A 23727-nucleotide genomic window follows, 5' to 3' on the forward strand; every position below is an offset into this window, starting at 1 on the left:
GTAATGTTTACATGGCCCTACACCTTGACCAGTTAATTAGTGTTGTCTCTTAGCATTAGTTGAATCTATGCTCATCAGGTCTGCTGACAGGCTCAGGCTATTTCTCAAGTGGGTTTAAGTGGTATTTCTGCATTCACATGGCTCTGGGCCCAAGCTCTGCACTTAGCAAGCTAATTAGTCCATCCAGAGCATTACACTATGGCAACTACAGTAACTGGAACTACTTCATGTTCCAGAGATCTCTGAAGTAGTTTCTTCCCTCAGTCCTTTCTCTCAAAATAATTGTATGCCAACCATGCACTGGGTCCAATAAAAATTATTACCCACACAATTCTTTGCCTCTAGCATAATTCCTAGACCATCACAGCTACATCACTTCAACACCACCTCCTTCAGGTAGTCATTTTACTTGAAGGTAAAGACCAAGAGCTTCATTCTCTGCTACTATGCTAGACGGACTGACCTCTGGTTTGACTCGCATGGCATTTCTTATGTTCTTATGAATCTGACTTCCTTGTTTTGGTATTAGCATTTGTATTTACCTTCATGTCTCCTGCATATATGTTCTTTCTGTTTGACTTTACAGTGTTGCTGAGTTTTACAGATTGTTTCATCTTTTTTGACACTGGGTCTAATGGGTGGGATTTTTAAGTTTCAGAGGGACTCGGTCTCCTTGGTCCCTTGCTTCCAAAGCAATCCTGCTTTGGAAAATCATCTGTATATGGAGACTCTCCTTCGCTAACATTAACCCAGCAGGGTGCTTGGCTGCTGTCATGCTGAGTCCACTGCCCAACATGCTGTCCCGTCATTTCTCATTGTATCTAGTGCTGCTATTTCTATCCCTTTTCCCTGGCTTTATACATAGCTTGCAAACTCTTCCGGTTGGGACTGTTTTTTTGTTCTGTGCTTGTAGAGGCTGTAGCACAATGGAGTCTTGATCCATGTCTGGGGGGTCCTTGGTGAGATAATGATACAAAGGATCCATTTAAAAAACATAATTTGCTGCATTTTAAAGGATTGTGACAAGAATCACCACAGAAGCATTGCAAGCCCTGCTGGGCAACAGTGGCAGCATTCATCATACCGATGCTCTGAGGTTGATTATTACAGGCAGAAGCGGTCCTTGTGGGAGACACCTGTGAGCAACAATGTAAAGGACGGGAGTGGGATGGTAAAGAGCAGAACCCAGCAGAGCAGGAGAAAAAGCTTCAAAAGCTGCTGAGTGAGAATGAGGACAAATCTTGCCCATGTTCCCACGGGACAGGCAAAGCTCAGGGAAAAAAGGAGATGTGAAGGACATCTAAGGCTAGGCTCCAGGATGGCTGGAGCAGCTTTATCACGTCTCAACATTTCTGAGCAAGGGGTAGGGTGGGCATCATAGAGGACAGTCTGGTTTTCTGCTACTCTGTTTACTGCTATTGATATGAAACCTAACACCTTCATGTCCTCTATTTTTCTCTTCAAAAGAAAAAAATATAGAGGACATAAAGGCGTCCGGTTTCGTATCAACAGTGGACAGAGGACACCTGGACTGTCCTCTGTGACAGCCACCCTGGCTAGGGCCGAGGGCAAACGTTCCTGGGGCAGATGAAGCAGGAGCCCCTGCCCGCAGTTGGTGCTTCTACAAGGTTTTCGCTGAATGTCTCTGGGGAGACTCCCTCGTGGCCCAGGGACCTGGAGGCCGAACAGGGGCTGGGACTGCAGCAGCCCTCCGCACCCCGGCTCCTGGCCTTTGGGGCCTGCCAGGCTTCCCTGCGGGGACGGAGGCTGAGCTGCTCCCTCACCGCCCCGGACCATTCCCGGCTGGGGGGTGGGATTGCCCCCGCCCCGTGCAGCCGGGGAGGAGCGGACCCGGCGGCCGGGCGCCACCCCCAGCCCCCGGCTCGGCGCGGCGCGGCGCGGCGGGGAGGTACCCCGCGCGCAGGCACAGCGGGGCGGCCAACGGGCGGCGCGGCGCGGCGCGGCGCGGCGGAGCGGGCAGAGCCGCGCCGGGGCCAGGCGCCGCCTCCCGGGGCAGGATGCAGCAACCGCCGCCGCCGCTGCTCGGGGCCGGCTGCGTGGCCGCAGGCGGCGGCTGAGGCGGCCTCTCCCGCCGCGGGTGCAGGTACCGGGGGCGGGAGGGCCTCAGCCTGCCCCGGAGCCGCGCGGGGAGGAGCCCAGCCGCGCCGCCGGGGCTGGATGCTGGCGCTGACCACCTCCCCCCACCCCGCACCGCCCGCGACAACCTCCTCTCCCGCCCCCGCTTTCCCTCCCGTGTCCCCCGCCCCGCCGGGCCCGTGCTGCTGCCCCCCTCCCGGCCCGCCGCGCGCGCGGGCTTTGGAAACTTTTAATGACCTAGCCCAGCTGCACCCCCGCCGGCGGGTCCTTGGGCCACGCGCGAGCGCCCCCGCCCGCCCCTCGCATCCCTCGCGGCCGGCTCCCCCCAGCCCTGACCCGACCCGACCAAGCAGCCTCCTGGGAAGGCAGAGCCCGGCATCGGCTTGCCTGCTTGCCACTTAATACATGACCATTTTTTCAGGCTGTTTCGGTTCCTGCAGCGCCTTGAGGTGAAAGGATTGGCTGGAGGAGAAGGGGAAAAAAATCCAACCACAACCAGTTGCTTGGAAGCTCTGAAGGGCCCATGGGACAAATCCACCTGGGGATCGGGGGAAAAGCTTGAGGTGTAAAAAGAAATCTGTGCCTGAGTGTGTATCTGGGATGTTTTCTCAGCCTCTTGTGGGCTAACATTGAGTGTGGTTTGGTACCAGCACCTGCTGAAGAGCAGCAGCTTTAAGCCCATCTTATGGAAATGGAAGACTTCTCCCTTGCTTGCCCACAGGGCCTTATGGCTAAAGGCAGGCAAAACTCGGGGGCATCTGAACCCCAAGCCTCTGGGCTTGGGTTTGCCAGTAGGATGCCTGCCAAAGGTTTTAGAAACATCTGAAGTCCCAGGTCCGGGTGGAGGCTGTTTGCTGGTAGTAGGGCCACGTATGGTTCTGGATTCTTGGATTTGGAATTAGTTTTTGTCAATTTGGCTTCAGATACAAATTATATTAAAACAAAACCCAAGTTGAGATGGATTTAAATGGCAGTGTAGTGGAGGGTGCAAAGGCACTCCAGACCCATGTCTGGTAATTAGCTTCCCGCTGGCCAGCTTCCAGTGGGAGGATCTCATTTACACGCCTACTTAATGGAAATGGGGGACTCTTCTGTAGCTTGCTCCTGCAGCCTTTGGCCAAGGGCAAGTAAGACTCGGGGGCATCCGAACCCCAATTCTCTGGGGTTGGGATGCTTGCTGATGGATTTGGACGTATCTGAAGCTTGCCATTTGGAACTGATCTGACTAATTTGACCTGACACATGACACATTCGTGTGTGTGTGTGTGTGTGTGTGTGTGTGTATCCATGACATTTTCTAAAAGTGGGATGTTGCCTGCCCCCATTCTCCTGCTTCCCTTGTGGCAGGTTGGGGTGTTAGGTCTGTGTTGTGTCCTGTTGAGAGTAGGCTGATGTAGAGTTTAGATTATGGTTGTATGGGATGGTTTGTGTGGGAGGTTGGACCAGATGACCTTTTGAGGTCTCTTCTAGCCCTACTTCTCTTGATATATTAAAGCCTTAAGGGACCTACTGACAGTAGAAGCAATGCAGGGATCTGTAACTGAAGAGTTCATGTCTGGATGGGAAAGAAAAGTGGGCTTAAATTTCCCTCAAGTGAAATGGACACTAAGGAGTCTCAACCGGGCCCAAAGATGTGAAAGTGAAAAATGCCAAGAAAGATACCATCATTGTTAGATCTGAATCAATGCAACATGCAGTCAGTAGTAGGGACTAGTTGGTGATACTTGCACTAATTTGGGGAGTATGTCATTCCTGGGCTTACCAGTGGTGCATTTATATAGACCAATGGTTTTCAACCTGTGGTCTGTCTAAGGGGCCCACGAAAGATGACTATGTTCAACTGAAACCATGTGAATATTTACACTTACAATTCAAATGGGTTCACACCTCCACTTGAAATTTCCAAAGGGGCCTGCCGCCTTAATTAAAATTTGTAGGGATCTGCAAGTGAAAAAAGGTTGAAAACCACTGATATAGACTGTTTGGTAGAAAGGAGTATATATGGATTTTTTCTCTTCATGGTTATCTTACATTTAACCTCATGTATCTGTGTAAAACAGTATCTCAATACACAGTTATTATAGAGAAGTAGGGCTGGAAGGGACCTCCAGAGGTTATGTAGTCCAACTCCTAGAAGAAAACTGAGTAAAATATTCCTACTGGAGTCCCTGAGTCTTAGTTGCTCCTTCCTGCATGAGGGAGTGAAGGGCAACAATGCTAACAACTCAGAATAAGAGATCTGCTAAGTCATAACTGTCTGTTCATTTTTCTTCATTAGTAAATTCAAAATATTATCCCAATATTGCCATTGTTATTAGATGTATCATCCTTAGTGCTGCAGATTGTTTAATGAAAGTATATGGGATAATTCTATAGATGGTGAACTCAGCAAGCTGTGGGTATTTAGCATCTCTAAAACCAAGCCATTAGTTCTTTTTTCTTTTGCAAAGGAAGAAACAGACTTAAATTTCAAAGGCATGTCTGTGTTGATGTGGTCCAGGGGATGAAATTCTATGCAGACATCACTTGTTAATGACTTTGCCTGGGCAGCATGTGGAGTATGATGTGAGAATCAGGAAACATACAAAAAGCACCAGAAGCTTTCTGTACATGAGCTGTAAGAAAGGTCATTCTGACAGCTGTTAGGGTATCTGTAGATGAGCCACTAGCCTGCTCCAATGTTCTGTAATTACAGCGTGTCAGAGCAGATTTGATTAATCCAGTCTGTTGGGCATGCTAATCAGCATGCTCTGGGCAGCCTCTGCATCTCATGTATCAGTGTCGTCATGCTTCAAAATGGTGGCAGGGTCGCTTTAACTAAAGCTTATTCAAAAAACTTTAGTTAAAGCGCCCCCACTGCCATTTTGAAGCTCAGGGATGCTGATACATGAGACTCTGTAGGCGCTTTAATTGGAGCGCTCTCAAAGCCACTCTAATTAAAGCGACCCCCCAACCCCCGGAGCATGTGTGAAAACACCCTTAGGCTACGTCTAGACCAGCACAGTATGTGGCACCGCAGAGACGTCTGTGGCACGACATACTGCACATTTATATGTTCTCTGCACTGCAAGGGAGTGCTGTTCATGTGTGCACTGCTCGGCTTTTTTTTTTCCTGTGGGTTTTTTTGACCCCTGTGGAAAAAAAAAGCGGAGCAGCATACGTAGAGGCAGCACATGCTGCTCAAAAGCAGAGCTGAGCCACCCAGAGCCATGCTGCAGCTGCTGGCCAGGCTTCGCGTGGCACAATCTCCATGGCTGTAGCCTCAGGAGGTCCCCAGGACTTGAGGTAAGGCTGCTGGGGCCAGCACAGTGCTGGCTCCAGCCTCTCCTACCCCACCCGGGGTAACTTGCCATGTGCCAAAGCACACGTGGCATGGGAGTTCACTGGGGACAAGTAGTGGCAGTGCAAGGGGTGCTGCCTCTACTTGTCTCCAGACCAAATGCCCACACTTGTCTGGATGTGGCCTTAAAGTCCAAAAGTTGGTTCTGTCAAAGACAATACTCAGGGAATGCGTGTTTCTTTATTATAGATTTCAGGCTTATATATTTATATTTATGTCAGTTATTGATACACTTTGTAGAAAATCTTTTTAGCTGATGAATTTGTATCCACTCAAGAAGAGTCTTAATTTTAGAAAGATAAACTTAGTGTGCTGATAGTCCTGATAGCTTTCATGCTGAGGTATTTCAAATATACTTATGTCATTTTACTTATCAAGGGAGATAGATGTAAAATTGAGGCAACTGTTTGCATGTGTAATTTAGCTTTGCCTGTCCCAAAGACGCATTCAGAGGACTGTTAAATGTTCTCAGACTATATATATTCATTTAAGTCAAATTGCATTTGTGGGAAAAAAGACATGCAAACTGGTTTTTATAGTTCTCTCATCAATTCTAAATTAGACTGAACACAATTCTACCCCCAGGCATATCCAAATTTTGAAAATATTCATGCATTAGAGGAACAGATAAAGAGCCATTTTCATACAGTTATTTCACCATCCATTTTTGACTGATGAATCAGAGTGGCTGGAATATGACAGATGTTATCGGGTACCCATCCTAATCATACTTAGGCCCATTTAACTTTAAGTACTGTGAATAGGCACACTGAACTCAACACGGCTGCTCACTATGCATAATATTAAACAGGTGCCTATGTCTTTGCAAGCTCTGGCTTCAAGATGCATGTGTTTTTATGTATATAAACAAAACATACATAGTGAAATATATAATAAAACAAGATGTATATAAGCTTTACTGTTCTTATAATGCTTAGAGATTGCTGTTTTTTCCATTACATATTTTTTCAAAGTATAGAATTGAGCCTATTCTTTTTAAAACTAAAAGAATTTAACAACAATGACACAATTTCTTTAAAAAAGTTCAGTAAGCATCCAAAGAGAATTTTCTTTATGCAAGTAATGTAGAGAAAAAATAGTACTGGTATTTCCTAGCTCAAAGGGAGTAGAAAAAAATATGTCATACCGTGGCTTTATGTAACTTTCTGAAATTTACTTGAGACACAGACATAACCTGAATGCTTTATGCACTAAAAGATTTGGGCATAACACAAGTACTGAGATGATATGGTAGCTATCTCAGAGATGACCTTGGTTATTTCCTTCCCAGTTGAACAGTTAAGATTGCTTTATCAAAGCAGGCCTTTAACATAATTCCAGGTCTGGGGGCCTTGTTTTTTCTAGTAAAAATTATCATCCTGTCTCTGGCAGTGGCTGAATGTTTCGTAGGAGATGCCACATTAGGCGACTGTGGTATAATGTACTCTGCGTACAGGAGTCATCCTAAACCCTAATAGGTGGAGATTGGTTGACCACTTGAAACATGAAGTATTATCTTCCTTCCAATATCATTCTCATTTCTTAAAGAAATATATGTATCATAACTTGGGATATTCTTGCCACCTGTATAAACCTCCTATCACTACTTGAGGCGTACTGTGCATTTGTGGTTTTAGCTATATTATTAATACTCCTGAGCACACACTTCAAAGGAAAGGACTGAGAAGTATTTTCTTTTTCAGGGAGTAAATGCATGAGGAGAGGAGCTTCAGTAAACCTGAAAGCTGTTCAGTGGGATTGCTGCATGCTACAGAAAAAATACAAAGTTGAATTGACTTTAATCTGATTCTGATGACAATTTATATACGGAAATCTAATGCCCAAAGGGCCAAATCTGAACCGTTCTTACAGATGCCTCAACTCAGGTGTTGCATTGCCTTTCTCCAGAGGGATAATTTAGATCAGTGAGGTTAGGCCCCAGGATCCCTATGTGGTCAAGGAGACGGTTAGGGCAGGGACAGATGTCCATTTGGAACAGTTTCAAATTCAGGTTGTTGTTGCGGACTGCACAGTAGCTGTTATGATCTAAGTTACATGTGCACAAGCCTCTCCAAGTTGAATTCTAGGTGAAGCAATGTTAAGGTTGGAGCCGTTTTGCTGCATTTGTTTCACATCCAGCTTCTGCACATGTAACTGCTCAAATTGAATTGTGTGGTCAGAAGCAACAGACCCTCCTTTCCTTTTGAAACAGGTCTAATTGTATGCTTGTCCGTACCCTTAAATATCTCCAAAGACCAATCCGGATGACCTAGGCACAATAGAAAATGCCAGGTGTGTTTGAACTTCCACTCTTCATCCAACTTAGGAACCTGATTCAGGGCTGCACACTTGAATACCTCCATCCTCTTGGGATCCAGAGTGCCTGGAAGGGAGGTGCCATACTACCACTAATAGGACCTTTAACTTACAAATGGTTCACTTTCTGGATCCCTTTCTGTGACTTGTACACCTAGATTCCACTTAAATTCCATTTAGGGCCCTACAGAAATGATTTTGATCTGGCCCAAAACTGATTCTTTTCCATGATTGCTCTTCTTGTGGAACTGTACATTGGCTTTATTGACTGCAAGTGATGAACATGTTGAGAGAAAAACATATTTTTAAAAATAATAGACAAGATAAATGTACTAGGGAAAATATATAGTAGGCATTTATTCTACATTACTTTGAAGATTTTAAAGGAAAAACCAAAATATTTAAAAATGTTTTTGTTTTAGGAAATGTTTTTATTAGTATGAGAAATATGTGAAACATAATTTAGAACAGTGTGTTAACTGTATTTGGTACTACTAATCTTTAATTATAAACATTTTGGGGAAGAACCAAGGTTTTGTGTGATTTGATGCTTAAACAATAATGAATCTCTCTGACGTGGACAGAATCAAGAGATATAGGGTATCCCTTCTCTTGAAGCTGGCTTCTAGTACAGCCAGGGAAGGAAGACATGTGGGGTTAGGAAGAGGACAGTATGCTAGGGGAATTGTGGCTTACTGGGATGGCTGCTGCCCCAGATTTGAGGGGCCCTGGCTTCTAACTTGGATTCTTATTCTTCATGGGATAGAAATTTCCCCGGTGCTCTTTATCCACTAAATGCTAAATACAAGGTACATTGGCTCAGCTTCAAGAGGAGGGCTAGAGAGGGGAGCTGGATGATGTCTAACCCAGTGATTCTCAACCAGGGTGCTATGATATCCTGTGATGCCTTTAGTTCTTTTCAGGGGTGCCCCACCAGGAAGTGTTAGTATTATAAGGTGTGGAAACTTAATTGATAACATAAACCCAGAGATTTCAATTAGGAATCTATGGGGTTAAAAGTATTCTGAGCTGTTGTGGTCTTTTCTGTTTGCAACAGAAAATTTGTATTTTTCAGCAGTAAAAAAATCGAGTGAAAACTAAGAGTTGACATTTTCTGAAGGATGCCTTGAGTTGAGAACTACTGGCTTAATCTCTGGCCTCAGGGTTATATCACTGCCAGGATGTTGGAACAAGTTTCCAAAGACAGATTCTTTCATCTTGAGGAAATATAATTTACAAACTGCTTTGAGAGCTGAATCTCTGCTTAGACTCCTAATCAAGCCTTCTGTGCTATGCTTGGTTTATGGTTTTCTGGGTTAATGAATTATGACAGGCAAACCTATCTCATGGAATCTGTATAACCATCACATATAATAACATCTAAACAGACACTGCAGACATACTTAAGATAGGGAAAAACCAACTCTCCACCTCTGAAACAGTCTGTAAACTAACAGAATATTTTGATCATCCCTCTTGTTGAACCTTTTAGTATTATTAGTGGATATCCACAGAAGATTGAAATACAATTGTCTTTTTGTTAGCAAATGCAGTAATGATAACGTCATCCCACTTTGTAATGACAGTAGGACAATGGAACAAGCTGCCTGGGGAGGTTTTGGTATCTCCTTTTTGTGGTATCTCCTTTATTGGAAGTTTTTAAGAAAAGGCTGTATTAGATCTAGCTATCTGTGCATGCAGTTGCATTAGATGACTTTAGCTGACCCTTCTGGTACTATGATTCTATAATTTGAAAGAGAATAATATCAGTTGCTTGGAACTTAATAGTGTGATGGGTTTAGCTAACTGATCAAGCAAGTAATTAGTAGCCAGATTTTCATCAATAAAGCATGTCACTTAGATTTATATGACTTAAGAATCACCTTTGACATCCCCATTAATTAATCCAGACTATGAACAAATCTTTTATCCTTTTTTCCTCCACACAGTTTACTAAATCTAACCCTTCTAGTTTATCCAAAAGTCATACCAAGGCCACTCTTATCACACCATTGTCTACAACTGTTGGCCCGTGTCTCTTTGGGTCCCTCCAAAGGTTCCCTTCCTTCTCCCTGTGATGGTCCAGATTCTTCACTTTTCTTTTAAAACCCTGCCCTAAAACTCAACATTTTCTTTATCTTTTATATCCAAATCAGCAATCTGTTAGAGCGATGTGCTGCAACTTGTGACCTGGCCATTGCTGCAGGCTGTCAGTGCCCCTGCTACTGCAAGTTGCCACTCCCCTCTACAGAGCCCAGGCTGCCTGCTGCCACCTTCAGCATGCATGCCATGCACTGGTGATTCCCATCCCTAGCAGCAGTAGGGAGAAAGAAGTGAATTTGGCAGTGACTGAGAGCAGCACCTGCTATATGGGGTGAGAGAGAAGTGGCGATAGAGATGCTTCAGATGGAAGTTGTTGGCATGTGTGGGGGAGTTAGGGAGGACATGCTAGGTGGAGCTGTGTGTTGCCAATGCCTCATTTCACTCTGGGCCAATTCCAATCATTTCCTGAGCCAGATCTGGTCTGTGGCCTTGCCAATCCCTGTTTTATATCACACCACTCCCTGCTCTCAGCAATGGCACCAGCATTGTTCTATCATTTTTCTGTTTGTCATGCCTTGTTTGTATTTGTGTTTTTTTCCCAGCCATCTTTTACAACCAGAATGATCTCTCTGGTTTTAGGTCAATGGGTTATACCCTCTCTTCCTACAATATTTCCTTAAAACTAGCATATGTCAGAAAGCTAACAAGAAATTGCCAATATAATACTTAAGGAATGGTCAGTTGCAAATCAGCTACATACCTCATTAAACAGACACAGCATAAAAATACTGCTATTCTTTCCCCGGCTATTTGCGTGCTTCTTTAGTGTTTTTGGAATAGAAACAATTTGGATCAGGGCTGTGTACAAAAGTAACTACTTCCTGTACTCTTTTGATATAAGATAAATTTTGGAAACCCAATATTTATTCTAAAAATGGCCTTCATCTTACATTCAAGTAAAAAAGTTAAAAAGTTCTATGTGCTCCATAGATATATCTTTGTAAATGTGTCTTTATTTGATGTTTTCTTTTTTCCCTTAAATTTAGAGTAAGAAAATTTGGGTGCTAATTAAATTCAAGGGCATCTTTCATTCAAAGAAATAGAGTAATTGTTGGCACTTCCACATACATAACAACAGTGAAGGCTTCTGCAGGCTTTAATAAAAGTATAAATGAAGTAAAATTACAAGGCAATTTATACTTGTTTTCAGAGTAAGAAAACAATACACACCTCACATCCTTCTCAGAAAGCATGTAGCTAGTAACAGTAAGGCATACATATAGCTCAGGGTCATCATAGTAGGCGATAAGTTACTGGTAACCGTGTCTGCCCATAAAATTAATGCTAATGAGAAAACATCACATGCAATGCACCCTTCTAGCTCTGCCGGGCCTAAGTAAAATAAATAGCAATACCTACATGTCAGCTCAAAAGTCATAACTTAGCCGCATATGTATAACAATACAGTGAAACATTAAATGACTAACTGATAAAGAACTGAACACTCAGAAATATTTTCTATATTATTGCTAATACTAGTTTTTCTTTGGACTAGAAGAGAAAATTAAGAAAACATAGATGTGATTGTGAAATAGATGTTTTCATTTGTTAATGATTATACATCAGCTGCTGCATTCATTCAAGTTAATACAATTTATTGTCAATAAGTAAACTTTTAATTAGTCTGACAGCTTTTAAAAAGAATCACAAAGCTTTTAATCTTTTCATGAGCAGGATAAGATTTACTCTTCCTCCCTTTCTTGCTTTTTTCTCTCTCTCTGTATTTTTAATAGGCAAAAATATAGTTTTTTAACAAGCAAAAATATAGTAATAGCAAGCTTATGCGTGTCCCATAAATAATTCAATTAATGGAATACCTGGAAATCTCTAGGCTCAAAACGAGCAATTTCTAACTGGCAATCATTGATGTGAAGCTTGACTTTGAGCTTGCTCTTTCAATCCTGAAAACAAAACTCCTACTGAAGTCAATGGAAATTCTGCTTAAGTAAGGATCTGGGATCAAACTTCAGTCACGTAATACCCAGACATATGTTTAAACATTTATCTTTAAGCTGCGCCTAGCAATCCATTCCTAGGGGATAATTATACTTCATGAATGGCTGAATTTATGTAGCTTTTTGCCTCATGTACCTGATGGGAAATGGATACCCCAGAGCAATAGAAGGCCAACCTTTTTGGCAGGTGTGCCACAAATTAGCCTTGGAATCTTCCCTGAGTGCCACTCGGATCCCTTTCCCTTACCTGAGCTCCCGCTCTGCTTTCTGCTTTCTCCTCCTTGCTCCCTGCCTGATCTGCAGTGCTGCTTTCTGCTTCCTGCCCTATTGATCAGTGCTGCCTCTTTCCCTCCTGATCTGCTCTGTGCCACACACAGAGGCTGCCAATGCCACTTGTGGCACTTGTTCTGCAGGTTGGCCACTCTGTCCTAGTACATTTTTTGTTCAGCTTGTGTGGTTAATCATTCTTTTTGGGTTATTATGATTTTGCTTCATTATTTTATTTTTACTAATAAAGCTATTTTTACATATTGATCCATATCTAGAAGCAGTTGAGTATGTCACCATACCCCTAATGTTTTTGTTGACTTTATTTATTAATGTCATGGGAAAAGCTGATGGACTGAGCTGATGGCATTATTGTGATTTATAAACTCAGTCTCGAGGGCATGGCAGCCTTGAAGGAGCTGGTGGTGAAATTTGGGGTTGGTTTTAGAGGAGGGCTACAAAGAAATTTAAGAGTTTAGGAGGAGCCGAAATGCAAGGTGTTCAGGCGATTTTTGTGGAGATTGGAAGACTGGTGTGTAGAAGCCTTCATGGATTTATACTCTGCCCTAGATTAGGCTGTTCAATGATTGTTATTAGTTGGTTGAACCCCGCCCTCCAATGTTGTTATAAACTGGAAAGATTGATATCTGTGGAAATGATGAGGAGGTGGAATCTGCTGGCTTGCTCCTCTGCCTTGTGGTGGGCAAGAAAAAATGAGGACTACATAATTTGTTAGGTGGATACCAGGTTTGTTTTGTTTAACATCTGTTCCACTTGTGCTATCCCCTCCAGGGAGCGGAGTGTTAAGGGACACACACCTATACCTTATAATTTATTTATTTCATAAATTTCATAGACATCAGGGCTGGAAGGGACCTCGGGAGATCATCGAGTCCAGCCCCCTGCCCAAAGGGCAGGAAGTCAGCTGGGGTCATAGGATCCCAGCAAGATAAGCATCCAATTTACTCTTGAAGGTGTTCAATGTAGGTGCTTGAACCACCTCCGCTGGCAGACTGTTCCAGACCTTGGGGGCTCGGACAGTAAAGAAATTCTTTCTTATGTCCAGCCTGAAACGGTCTTGCAGGAGTTTGTGACCGTTCGACCTCGTCATCCCTTGGGGCGCTCTGGTGAACAGACGTTCCCCCAGATCCTGGTGGTCACCCCTGATAAACTTATAGGTGGCCATCAGATCACCCCTGAGCCTGTGCTTTTCCAGGCTAAAGAGTCCCATGTCTCTCAGCCTATCATTGTAAGATCTGTTTTCCTGACCTCTGATCATGCGCGTGGCTCTCCTCTGGACTCTCTCAAGCTTCTCCACATCCTTTTTGAATTGTGGAGCCCAAAACTGGACGCAGTATTCCAGCTGCGACCTCACCAAGGCCGAGTACAAGGGGAGAATGACGTCCCGGGATTTGCTCGAGAAGCATCTATGGATGCAAGCCAGCATTTTGGTCACTTTATTAGCTGCAGCATCGCATTGCAGGCTCATGTTCATCTTGTGGTCAATGATGACCCCCAAGTCTCTTTCTTCTGTAGCGCCCACTGGTCACAGGGCACCACGATGAGTGACTGCCATCAATTACAACCCTCTGGGTCTGACCACGGAGCCAATTTCCCAGCCAGCAGATCGTGGTGGAGCCAAGGCCACAACTGGCCATTTTGGCCAAGAGGTGATCATGGGATACCAGATCAAAAGCTTTTTTGAAGTCAAGATATATGACATCAATTTCTTCTCCCTCGTCCAGGTGATAGGTCACCTGGTCATAGAAGGAAATGAGATTGGTCAAACAAGACCTACCCGCAACAAACCCGTGCTGGCTATCCCTTAGAATGTTAGCCTGGGCCAGTCCATCAAGGATGCCCTCCTTAATAAACTTTTCTAAGATCTTCCCCAGGATAGAAGTCAGGCTAATGGGCCTGTAGTTAGCTGGATCCACTCTTCTCCCTTTCTTGAAGATTGGCACCACATTGGCCTTCTTCCAGTCTTCGGGCACTACACCAGAGAGCCAGGAGTTTTCAAAGATCCGTGCCCGGGGCTGGGCTATGACACTCGCCAGCTCCTTGAGTACCCTGGGGTGCAGATTGTCAGGGCCGGCTGACTTGAAGGTATCCAGCTTCTCAAGATGTTCCTTCACGAGGTCAGCATTTATGGAGGGTAGGGGATCCCCATCACCCGGATCTCCCTGTCCCACAGCAGGCATGGGCATCCCGTGGGACTGATGAAAGTACCTATTTAATAGGTTGGCTTTTTCGTGGGCGTCAGTTGTCAGTTGCCCCATCTGGTTTAGCAGGGGTCCAACATTGCCCTTGCTTTTCCTCTGGCTCCCCACATATCTGAAAAGGGACTTTTTGTTGTCCTTGATGCTTGAAGCTAGTTGGAGTTCAGTTGCAGCCTTGGCTTTCCTGGTTTGCTCCCTGCAGGACCAGACCAGCGCAGAATAATTCTCCTTGGAGGTGAATCCCGTCCTCCATCCTTTGTAGGCTTTCCTTTTTAGCCGCAGGAGGTCCGCTAGGTCCCTGGAGAGCCAGGAGGGCTGCTGTGCCTTCTTGCTGCCTTTCCTCCGTGTTGGAATAGACTTAGCTTGTGCATTGAGGATCACTTCCTTGAGAAGCAACCACTCTTCTTGAACTCCCATCTCCCTGGGGTCATGGTCCCTAAGGGCCTGACCGACAAGCCTCTTGAGCTTGTCAAAGTCGGCTTTTCTGAAGTCAAGGACTTCTGTGTTGCTGACTGACTTGCCAGCTTTACGGCGGATGGTGAAGGTGATCAGCTCGTGGTCGCTGTCACCCAGCTTCCCATCGATCACTAGGTCGCCGATTAGGTCGTCCCCCGTAGCCAGTACCAGGTCGAGCAGCGCTTTGCCTCTCATTGGCCCATAGACTTCTTGAGTCAGGTAGAGGTCATCCATGCACGAGAGAAAGCTTTGCGACCAGTCGGATTTTGTTGAGTGATCCTCCCACAAGATGTCCGGGTAATTGAACTCACGGATGACAACCAAGGTCCTGGAGCAAGCAGCCTCAGTCAGTTCCCGGGCGAACTCCTGGTCAAGCTCAGGACTTTGAGTGGGAGGTCTGTAGTAGACTCCCACTGTTGTGTCCCCTGTGCCGTATTCCCCACGAATTTTTACCCAGAGGGTCTCTAGCTGTCCATGCTGGTCGCCAACATCAGCTTGCAGGGACATGTAGCTTTCCTTCACATAGAGAGCTACACCCCCTCCCCTTTTGTCAACACTATCCCTCCTGTACAGGGTATAGCCCTCTATACCCGTGGTCCAGTCACGGGTGGAGTCCCACCAGGTCTCCGTTATCCCTTTATGCTGATTAAGGTAAGATTAATGACTAATGACTGAGTAAGGTGAGAATTAATGACTAATCAAATTAGTATCATCTTATTCTCCATAACCTGAATATGAGAAAGGTCTCTGATTTTTCCATGTATGAATACAAAGGATGGATGACACAGCAGTATTGGTCAAGCGATGGTTGAAGAGGAAATACAGCTGGGCTGCATCTGGGTTTTGTGACTGGGCTGGTGTTGAAGACGAGAGATTGAGATGATACCTTTGATCTGGAGGAAATCTACTTCTACATATTAATAGCAAAGCCAATCTCACTGATGAGAAGAAAACCTATTTTACTGTTTCATTCCTAAAAGGTAATGTAACTGGTCTAGTTTAGGTCTTTGAGGACTGCTTCAATGTTGCCAGTCCCAGAAATTAAAAAATCATAGATCCTGAAAAATCATGATATTGGCTTAAAAATATAAATATTTTTCTTTCAGGTACACTGTTTTTTTGGTCTGTCTTGTTTTATGACTTCTCTGTCTAACTCAGTGTATCAGTGGCAGTTGCTCCATGATGAATTTTTGCCATTGTATAAGGTACGGTGATTTTGGCCTCAGCTGCAAGGACCGTCACAGATTGCCTCAGCTTCTCCCCACACTATTAATTATTTTTGGTTCCCACCTGCCCGTCTCCCAGCTCAGCAACTAACTACTGGGCTCCAGCTCAGTTTTTAGCTCTTGGTTCTGCATCTGTCCCGGCAGTGCACCTTAGCTCTAGGGATCTTTTTCTCTCTCCCAGGCCAGGTACAGTGAGGTCCTGGTCTACCTCTTCCAAGGTTTTTAGGCAGTTCCTACTCTTCAGCCCTGGTGTTGCACAAATAGGGGTGAAAGGGAGGTGAACAGAGTGACCCATTCTTTATAGATTGGCAAAGAAAAGGAGGGAGTGGAGCTGCCTTGAGTTGCTGGCTCTTTCTGATTCCCTTCTTATCTCTTCCCTTTCCCACAAGCTTCATTTATCTCCTGAGGGATGGATGGTCCTTTGAGTGACTAATACCAAACAATGACAATCAGCAGAGGAAGCTATTGCTATGAAAAGTCGGCTTAGCAATGGCAGGAACTCTGTTTCAAGGTGTCTGGCTAATGATTTCCATCAACTCAGGGGAGTGACTTTGTTCAAAACATCATCAGTAAACATGCACTGTTTAAATGGTTCCCCTCCAGCCCTGAAATTTGTTATTACTGGCATAACTGAGGAGTGATTTTGAGATGTCCATGCCATGGCAGTATCATCTTCAGAAGTTAGGCATCTACCTTTATATCTGGGATTGAGCATGTTTGCAAGAAAATGAGGTGGAGTTAGTGCTTGATTCACTAACTTCTTTATTGCCTGCAGTTTAACTTTCTGGTTTGGTATTTCTTTCTTCAGTGTCTCTTGAAGTGCCTTCCAAATTTGAACATCATCAGCAATGCAGCAACAATCTCTACATCCCCCTTTAATTCAATGTTAGATACTTTGGGTGAGATGCTTCCATCTATTTCATCATGGTTTTCTTCACAAATTTTTATGAGACTAGGTCAGTTCTTAATAAATTGTTCAAAACAATCGACCACAGAATTCCATCGAACATCTTGAGGGAGAATTAGTTTGGATCCTCCTGCTGTCTTCAGTGAAGTTGAAGCAAAATGGTTGTTATGGAAGTATTTTGCGACTTCAACAACATTTTCTTTCATTCTTGGAGAAGTACTTAAGTCTTTGGCTAAAAGATGCATTAAATGGGCACTGCAGCCATATGTTGTTAAGAAGCATCCTTCCGCTTCTTCTAAGTATCTTCTCATCTTTGCCACATTTGCAGCATTCTGTGACAAAATTGCACATGTGACCAGTTGAATTTTTGTTCACAGTGGCTTTCACTGCCACTTCTTTTAAATATTTTGTCGTGTGGGCATTTCCTGATGTATCTATTGTTTCTGAAATATATGCAGCCCCATCTTCTGTTGTCACATGGGCACACATTACTGGATCATTGTGTACATTGCTCCACCCATCAAGGCTTAAACTGGCAAATTTCCCTTCAGTATTTCTTGCACACTGTTCAAATTCCTTCTCATGCACTGCTTCTAGCAACCTTCCACCAATTTCTGCTCTACCAGGTAGAGTGTAGTCTGGTTGTAAGGACTCAACCATGTCAATGAAGTGTTTATTGTTAATAATGCTAGAAGCAGAATTTGTGGCATAAATAAACCAAACAATCTTTTCATCTATTGTATTTTGCTGGTATTTGCTGGTCCTTACTACAAACCCATCCAGAGTGGTGGTTTTACTGGATGATTAAAATCTTTTGCTTGCTACTGATACTTTGTTGTCTGAAATACATTTAGTTGCTGCACTGTTGCTAAAAGTACCGACAGATGACTCTGAAGTTGTTGCAGATGGACAGTCAAAGTCTCTTATGCTTAAATGGGATCCTGAAACAAAAATGATTTTTGAATAGTCATTCTTCTTAGTTCTTTTTGCTCTATTGTTCAGTTAATCATTTACATTTCTTTTTTTTTAGCAAGGATGCAGATCTGATTCTAAATTACCAAAAAAGTTAAGACTGGGTGCACTTAGAGTGCACTTAATTTTGGAGCAGGCCTGATTGAACTCACTGGTACTTCTGTTTTTTGCGAAAACAAGTATAGGATGGGGTTCCCTTGGGAAAGCTGAGTTATGCTGAAGTAAAATAGGGAATAGACTTATGGCATCACCATTGTGGTCTGGGGCCGTGATGTTCTGAAATAAGGGACATGTATTCTGTGATACAAAATAAGAAAATGACACCCAGTGGCAACTAGCAACTCTAGTTTTTCTTACTGTAGTTTTCTGTACCGTAGACTTGGGTGATAGATTCTATACCTCGTTAACTAATTAAATAAGCCATAAGGATTAGCTAAGCTAAACTATTTTCTAGCAACATCCAACATCGCAAACAGCTTGGGAATTTACTTGTTAAATCACACTTATACTAAAAGGCATAGAGAGAGTCTTGAAGAATGATGCATTGCAAAGTGAATTATTTAATTTTCTAACCAGTTCATCCACATTTGTTCTTCAGACATATCCACATCTTCATCCACATCATTTTCTCCTAATAAGCAGTTTTCATTATGATATTTCATTCTTGTAACTAGGCCCTGTATCTCCTTCTTGCACTGGTTACACTTGACACATTTTTCTTTTTTACCCAGTGAAGGAGTTTCTTCAAAGCATTCCCAGATAGGGTTTCTCTTACACCCAGTAGCCATGGCAGTTTTTCTGTGGCAAAAGTGTGGGGGAATATAGGAAGCTGTGTGTGTACTACTGTCTTCCCTTTTTCTTTCCAGTCTACTCCACTCTTCCTTTCTACTCTGCCTCCATCCTTTCCTATGTTGTCTGTCTTTAAGACAGTGTCTTAACTAACTCCTCTGCCTTGCTTGGCCCAGCTCTACCATCACATAAGCACAGAACAACAATCCTATCTAGCCTGCATCTGTGCACGTGACTTTAGTCTGCTGAGAAACAGAAACAGAAACTGAAAGCCCAGAACTTTCGAGAAGCAAGAGCTGGTAGTTAGTCTGGACAGACAGACTAGAGCCATTTTCATGAGATGAAAAACTGAAATGAATGCCCATGTTTGATTGGTAGGGTGTGAGTGTGACAGAACCATTAATTCATTTTTATGAGACTAAGTGTAGGTTTAGCATGTTTGTCAGGAGATTTAATTGTAACTGTTATTTTTTTAAATGAGAGAGAAAATTAGCATTTTACTGATGATTTTAAAAAAAACAAACATCTGATTTAAATAGAAAAAAAATCTGATTTTTTTTTTTTTAGTTTTATCTACCCTACACAGAATCTTATACTACCATCCTTTTTTTGGACAATAGCCATGGGAGATGCCCAGGGGCTGTTTGATTCTGTAATAATCCCCAGCTCTAGCATGCTCTTTATCTCTTCAAGGTTTTGCTCCCATAGGTTGCTTGAGGTGCAGTATGCCAGACTTTGCAGAGGCTGTCTCTTCTTTGTGATGATTTGATGAACTATTTTTGGTGTCACTATTGGCTTGTTTTAAAATACATATTGTTGTCTGAGCAACACTTTCATTAGCCCTGCTTTGGCATCTGAATTAAGCTTATCAGATAAATCAGTGGTGTTTAGGGGCATTCCCTTTTGTTTCTCAGTAAGTCAGGCAAAAATAGAATTATGCAATCTATTTAAACTGTGGAATAGTCTGCAAAAGAAATCAGGGAAGGCCCAACAGTAAAAACATTTTAAACTAATGGTGCTCAACACCCAGCATGCTTAACACCCATATCTGGCTCATAGAGTCATATATTTCGGCTTGCAGGGCTCTCCATGACTAGGTACAAACATTACACACAAACCAGGATAGGTGATCAGTAAAGAGACGCTGTAGACCAGTAACAGAAGAGAATATACATAGATTGGTTTAAAAATGGTGGAACCCAATCTAAGCTAGACCTGGATGAATGCAGTATCGGATATAATCACTTTAGGTTAGACTGGTCTATTGAACTTCTGTTCAGATCCCCTCTGGACTCAAGTTAGGTTACAGTCCCATGGCATCCCAGGTTGCTTTGTGGCTTCTCTGCGAACTGCCCCTTACAGGGCAGGTGGGCTAGCCTTGGCTGGTACTTATCTGCACTGGCTCAGTGCTGGGCTGGGCCGCCCCCACCCCTGGGCTCCCCAGCCCTGTGTCCTGCCTGGGTCTGCAAAGTGGGCTGGCTGTGGGGTGGAGAGTAGAGGCCCCTGACTCCCACCCCAGCACTCCCCACAGCCAGGATAGGTGGTAGGGGTTATGTGGGGTTATTCTCTCCTATCTCACTGCCTGGGCCAGTGCAGCTTCAGTCCACACTCTGTCCCCCCAGCTGTCAGGCAGTTGGTTGGGAAGAAGGGGGAGAGCAGAGCCTCCTATCACGTGCCCCCCTTGCTGTGCTGGTTCAGGGCCAAGCCCACATAGTGGGGGGCTGTGCTCCCCCATCCCCCTGCCTGGCTGCTGCTGCTGCCAGCTGCCAGCAAGAGCCACAGCTTGGACCTGTGCAGCTATCTGCTGAGCCAGAAACTGGGGGCAAGGGGAGAAATCAAAGTCCCCTCCATCGTGTGGGCCCCTCAGCTTGCTGGCTTATGTCAGATGAGGGGCTATGCCAGGTCCATGTGGTAGGATGTTTTGATCCCCTGCCACTGGTTTCTGGCATGATGGAGAGCCATGCAGGGCAGTGCCACCCACTGTGCAGACCTGGTCTTGAGCCAGCAAAGCAGGGGGTCTGTGTGGCGGGGGCCTCAATTCCCTAACTTCCTCACCTGAGCACCTCACAGGAGCTGCAGCTTGGTTTTGTGCAGCTGTCTGCCGTGTTGGAAAGTGGGGGCCTGTGTGGGGGGAATAGAGCCCCCCCACAAATGAGTCTTTCCCATGGCTATGTTGGCTGGAGTGTACAGGCTGGACATGCACAGCAGGGGGGCTCCACTCCCTCCCTTTCCCCAGTTCTTGGCACAGTAGACAGCCATGTTGGGTCTGAACCATGGCTCCTGTTTGCAGCTGTCAGGTGGTTGGGCATGGGAAATGGAGCCCCTGCTGCATGGGCTTCCCTTGTAAGTGTATGTAAGCAAGTAGATTTAATGTTGGTAGGTTGTGTTTATAAAATACCTAGCTAAGTTTCAAAATACTTAACCATGTTTATAAAATGTGTAAGCACTTAGCACAAGGTACAAGAGCATAAGGGGAATCTAACCCTCTTTTTTGTAAGTGCTGCAGTTTGGAATTTGTTCTGTCATTTCAAGGTTACATTATAAATATAAGTCCTTACTTCAAGAGCAATAAAACATTTACAAGCAGCAAGTTTTTCTCTAAAGCTTTTCTCCTTGAAAACTTAATCATCTAAAAGGTTTGAAAATGTTAATGGAAAAAGAAAGAACTGGATTCCCACAGACTGAAGGGAACCTTTAGTCAGATATTTGACTATAAAATTTATGTGGTTACGTGTTTTTAAGATCTGTGGGCGCTGACTTTTATAGGTGTCCCGGGGAGCTAGGACAGGACTTACCGGCACTGGCGGAGAAACCCACGCGGCGCGTCTGCTGCTTGTTTATACCGACACGGCCGGAAGATGATATCATCGTGAGCAGGGGGCCAGCGGTGATAAAAATGGCTGCGGGAGAAAGGAAGACTTGGGCGGAGGAACCGGGACCGGGTCCCGCAGCAGGAGGGGCAGAAAGCCCTAGAGCGGGACAGGTGCCAAATTCCCCAGTAAGAGGGGCAGAAAGCCCCAGAGCAGAATCGGTAGCAGATTCCCCAGTAAGAGGGGCAGAGAGCTCCAGAGCGGAGCAGACGGAAGCTTCCGCAGGAAGAGGGGCAGAGAGCCCCAGAGAAGAGCAGCAACCCGCTCAGCCGGAGGAGGAAACATCAACAACAGCTGGCTGCAGGGCATCGAGTGAGCAGAGGCAGGCAAGGAGGACGGAGACGGACCACAAGGATAGAGAAACCAGCAGAATGTTCAATGAGGGACCTCTGGGTTACGGACCTGAAGCCTGTGAGACCCACAGGTTGAGTGCTGAGGTGGTGGTGCAGGGACACAACCCTGCCAGAGGGGGCCAGGACCCGGAAGAGCCATGAGAGGGTGTAGTCGGGCGGAGGTCGCCGCCAACTGGCCGTGGTCGGAAACCTATAGGGGTACTAGGGGGATTGAGCAACAGATATTGCCTAAGGGGACCCGGGGAGGTCCAAATAGGAGCCCCAGTCGGTAAGGGGCTGTGGGGCCAGGTTTTAAGTTTATATGTTTATAGGTTTTGTTTCCCAGTCAAAAGGGTACCCCAGCAGGAACAGCTGAGGTGGCACATTCAGGGAGATAGGGCAAGGATACTTTAGCGGGGCCCAACCTGTGCTGCAACCCAGTACCGGCTCAAACAGGACATAGGGAGGAGAGGACGGGGCAGGCAGGCCTACAAGTAATCCTACGAGGGCAGGTCAGGCCAAGGGGAGCTACCAGCCCATCAACAAGAGGTTGGACCTACAAAAGAGGGGAGAGCACTAGAGGTGGTGTGAGGCTGGGGTGCAGGGATGGCGGAGCCCCGCAACATGACCGCCGAGGGATCCCGGGCCACGGAGCACCCACGAACTGACCTTAACTGAACTTAACATCAAGTTGTGGCGGGTGAGAACTAAGGCGGGGACTGGACGTTAAGAGACTTACTCCGAACCCGTAGTGATCTGGTGTGATCAGCGGCATCCCCCCTATCGAAGGTGAACCACCTATGGGGAGGGCCCTAGTCCGGCGGTCACAATAGGTTTTGAAGGTTTTTCTTAACTGAGGGATAAAAAACTGAGAGTTGTACAGAATATAGTCTTTGAAATGTAATGTATTTTCTTTCTAAGCATTCTGATTTATCTAGGCACCATAATTACAAGTAATAGACTGATGATTAATTTTCTTACAAGACCAGCAAAAAATGGCACTAATAGCTCCAACTAGTATGCCCACTTTTCATAGCTAGGCTGCAACAAGTGACTATTACATTCTTGAAGAAGATCCTAAATTATGTTAAAGAAAAAGCTGTTGTTGCTTAGCGTTTTAAGCTAGCTATGTCTGAAAAAATCTCATAGTTCTTCAGCTGTATCCATACTTTAAAGCCTTGTCTACAGAGAAATTTGTGCAGAGCAAGCTGCAGTGTGAACTTATAGCACATTAGCTATTCCTCACTGATTCCTGTTTGAAAAGTTGGAAGTAGAGTGAGCTGCTTTGCACACAGATATTCTAACTACACACTAAGGTCTAAATCCTACTTCTTTAGGCAGTACTTACATAGATAAAGAGAGGTAGTTAACCATGGACAATGCATAGCGGGAGCACGGGGGCATATGCCCCCCCTGAGATTGGCCCTCACCGGCTGGGGAGTGGGGGCATGGAGTGAAATGCTGGCTGGTGCCCCCCTGAGATTGGTGCTGGCCAGCACTGAGAGAAGTGCTGATGGCACTTCCGGTTTTGCTGCCTTATCACAAGATACAAGAGCATTGGCTGCTGGGGGACCCCTCCCCCCGATCAGTGATTAGTTGCTGGTGCCCCCCCCAGATTCTGAAGGTACCAGTCGCTCATGAGTTAACTGGTGGTAATCTGAAGTTAGGCAGAACGTATGGCAGTGTGACATCTTAGGGTAAATTAACACGGTAAACTTAGCCCATACTGGGGACATTTAAAACGTTAGTATTCTCATGTTAAAACTCATTAACTCATGCTAAGTGCTCTCTGAACATCTCAAAGTTCAGGTGAAGATTAACTCTGGGCTGTGCTACTTAGCTTATGTCAGGGTAACTTCAGTCTGCTCAGTGGAGATA

The 23727-nt window shown here is 44.9% G+C and overlaps 1 protein-coding gene across 2 annotated transcripts in view; it reads left to right on the plus strand.

The window, feature by feature from the left end:
* Positions 1-1853: 1853 nt before the first annotated feature.
* The window catches only part of TRMT9B (tRNA methyltransferase 9B (putative)), a 51976-nt gene continuing 30102 nt past the window's right edge, over positions 1854-23727 (plus strand). The window contains exons 1-2 of one of the 2 annotated variants that reach the window (XM_090035993.1): positions 1854-2104; positions 2519-2660. The gene's annotated coding sequence lies outside the window, so the exon portion shown is untranslated. The remainder of the gene's footprint in view (positions 2105-2518; positions 2661-23727) is intronic. The other variant, XM_090035992.1, reaches the window with a different exon arrangement.

This window comes from Crocodylus siamensis, chromosome 2, assembly GCF_052110815.1.
Source record: "Crocodylus siamensis isolate JL-2025a chromosome 2, ASM5211081v1, whole genome shotgun sequence".
Classification (NCBI taxonomy): domain Eukaryota; kingdom Metazoa; phylum Chordata; order Crocodylia; family Crocodylidae; genus Crocodylus; species Crocodylus siamensis.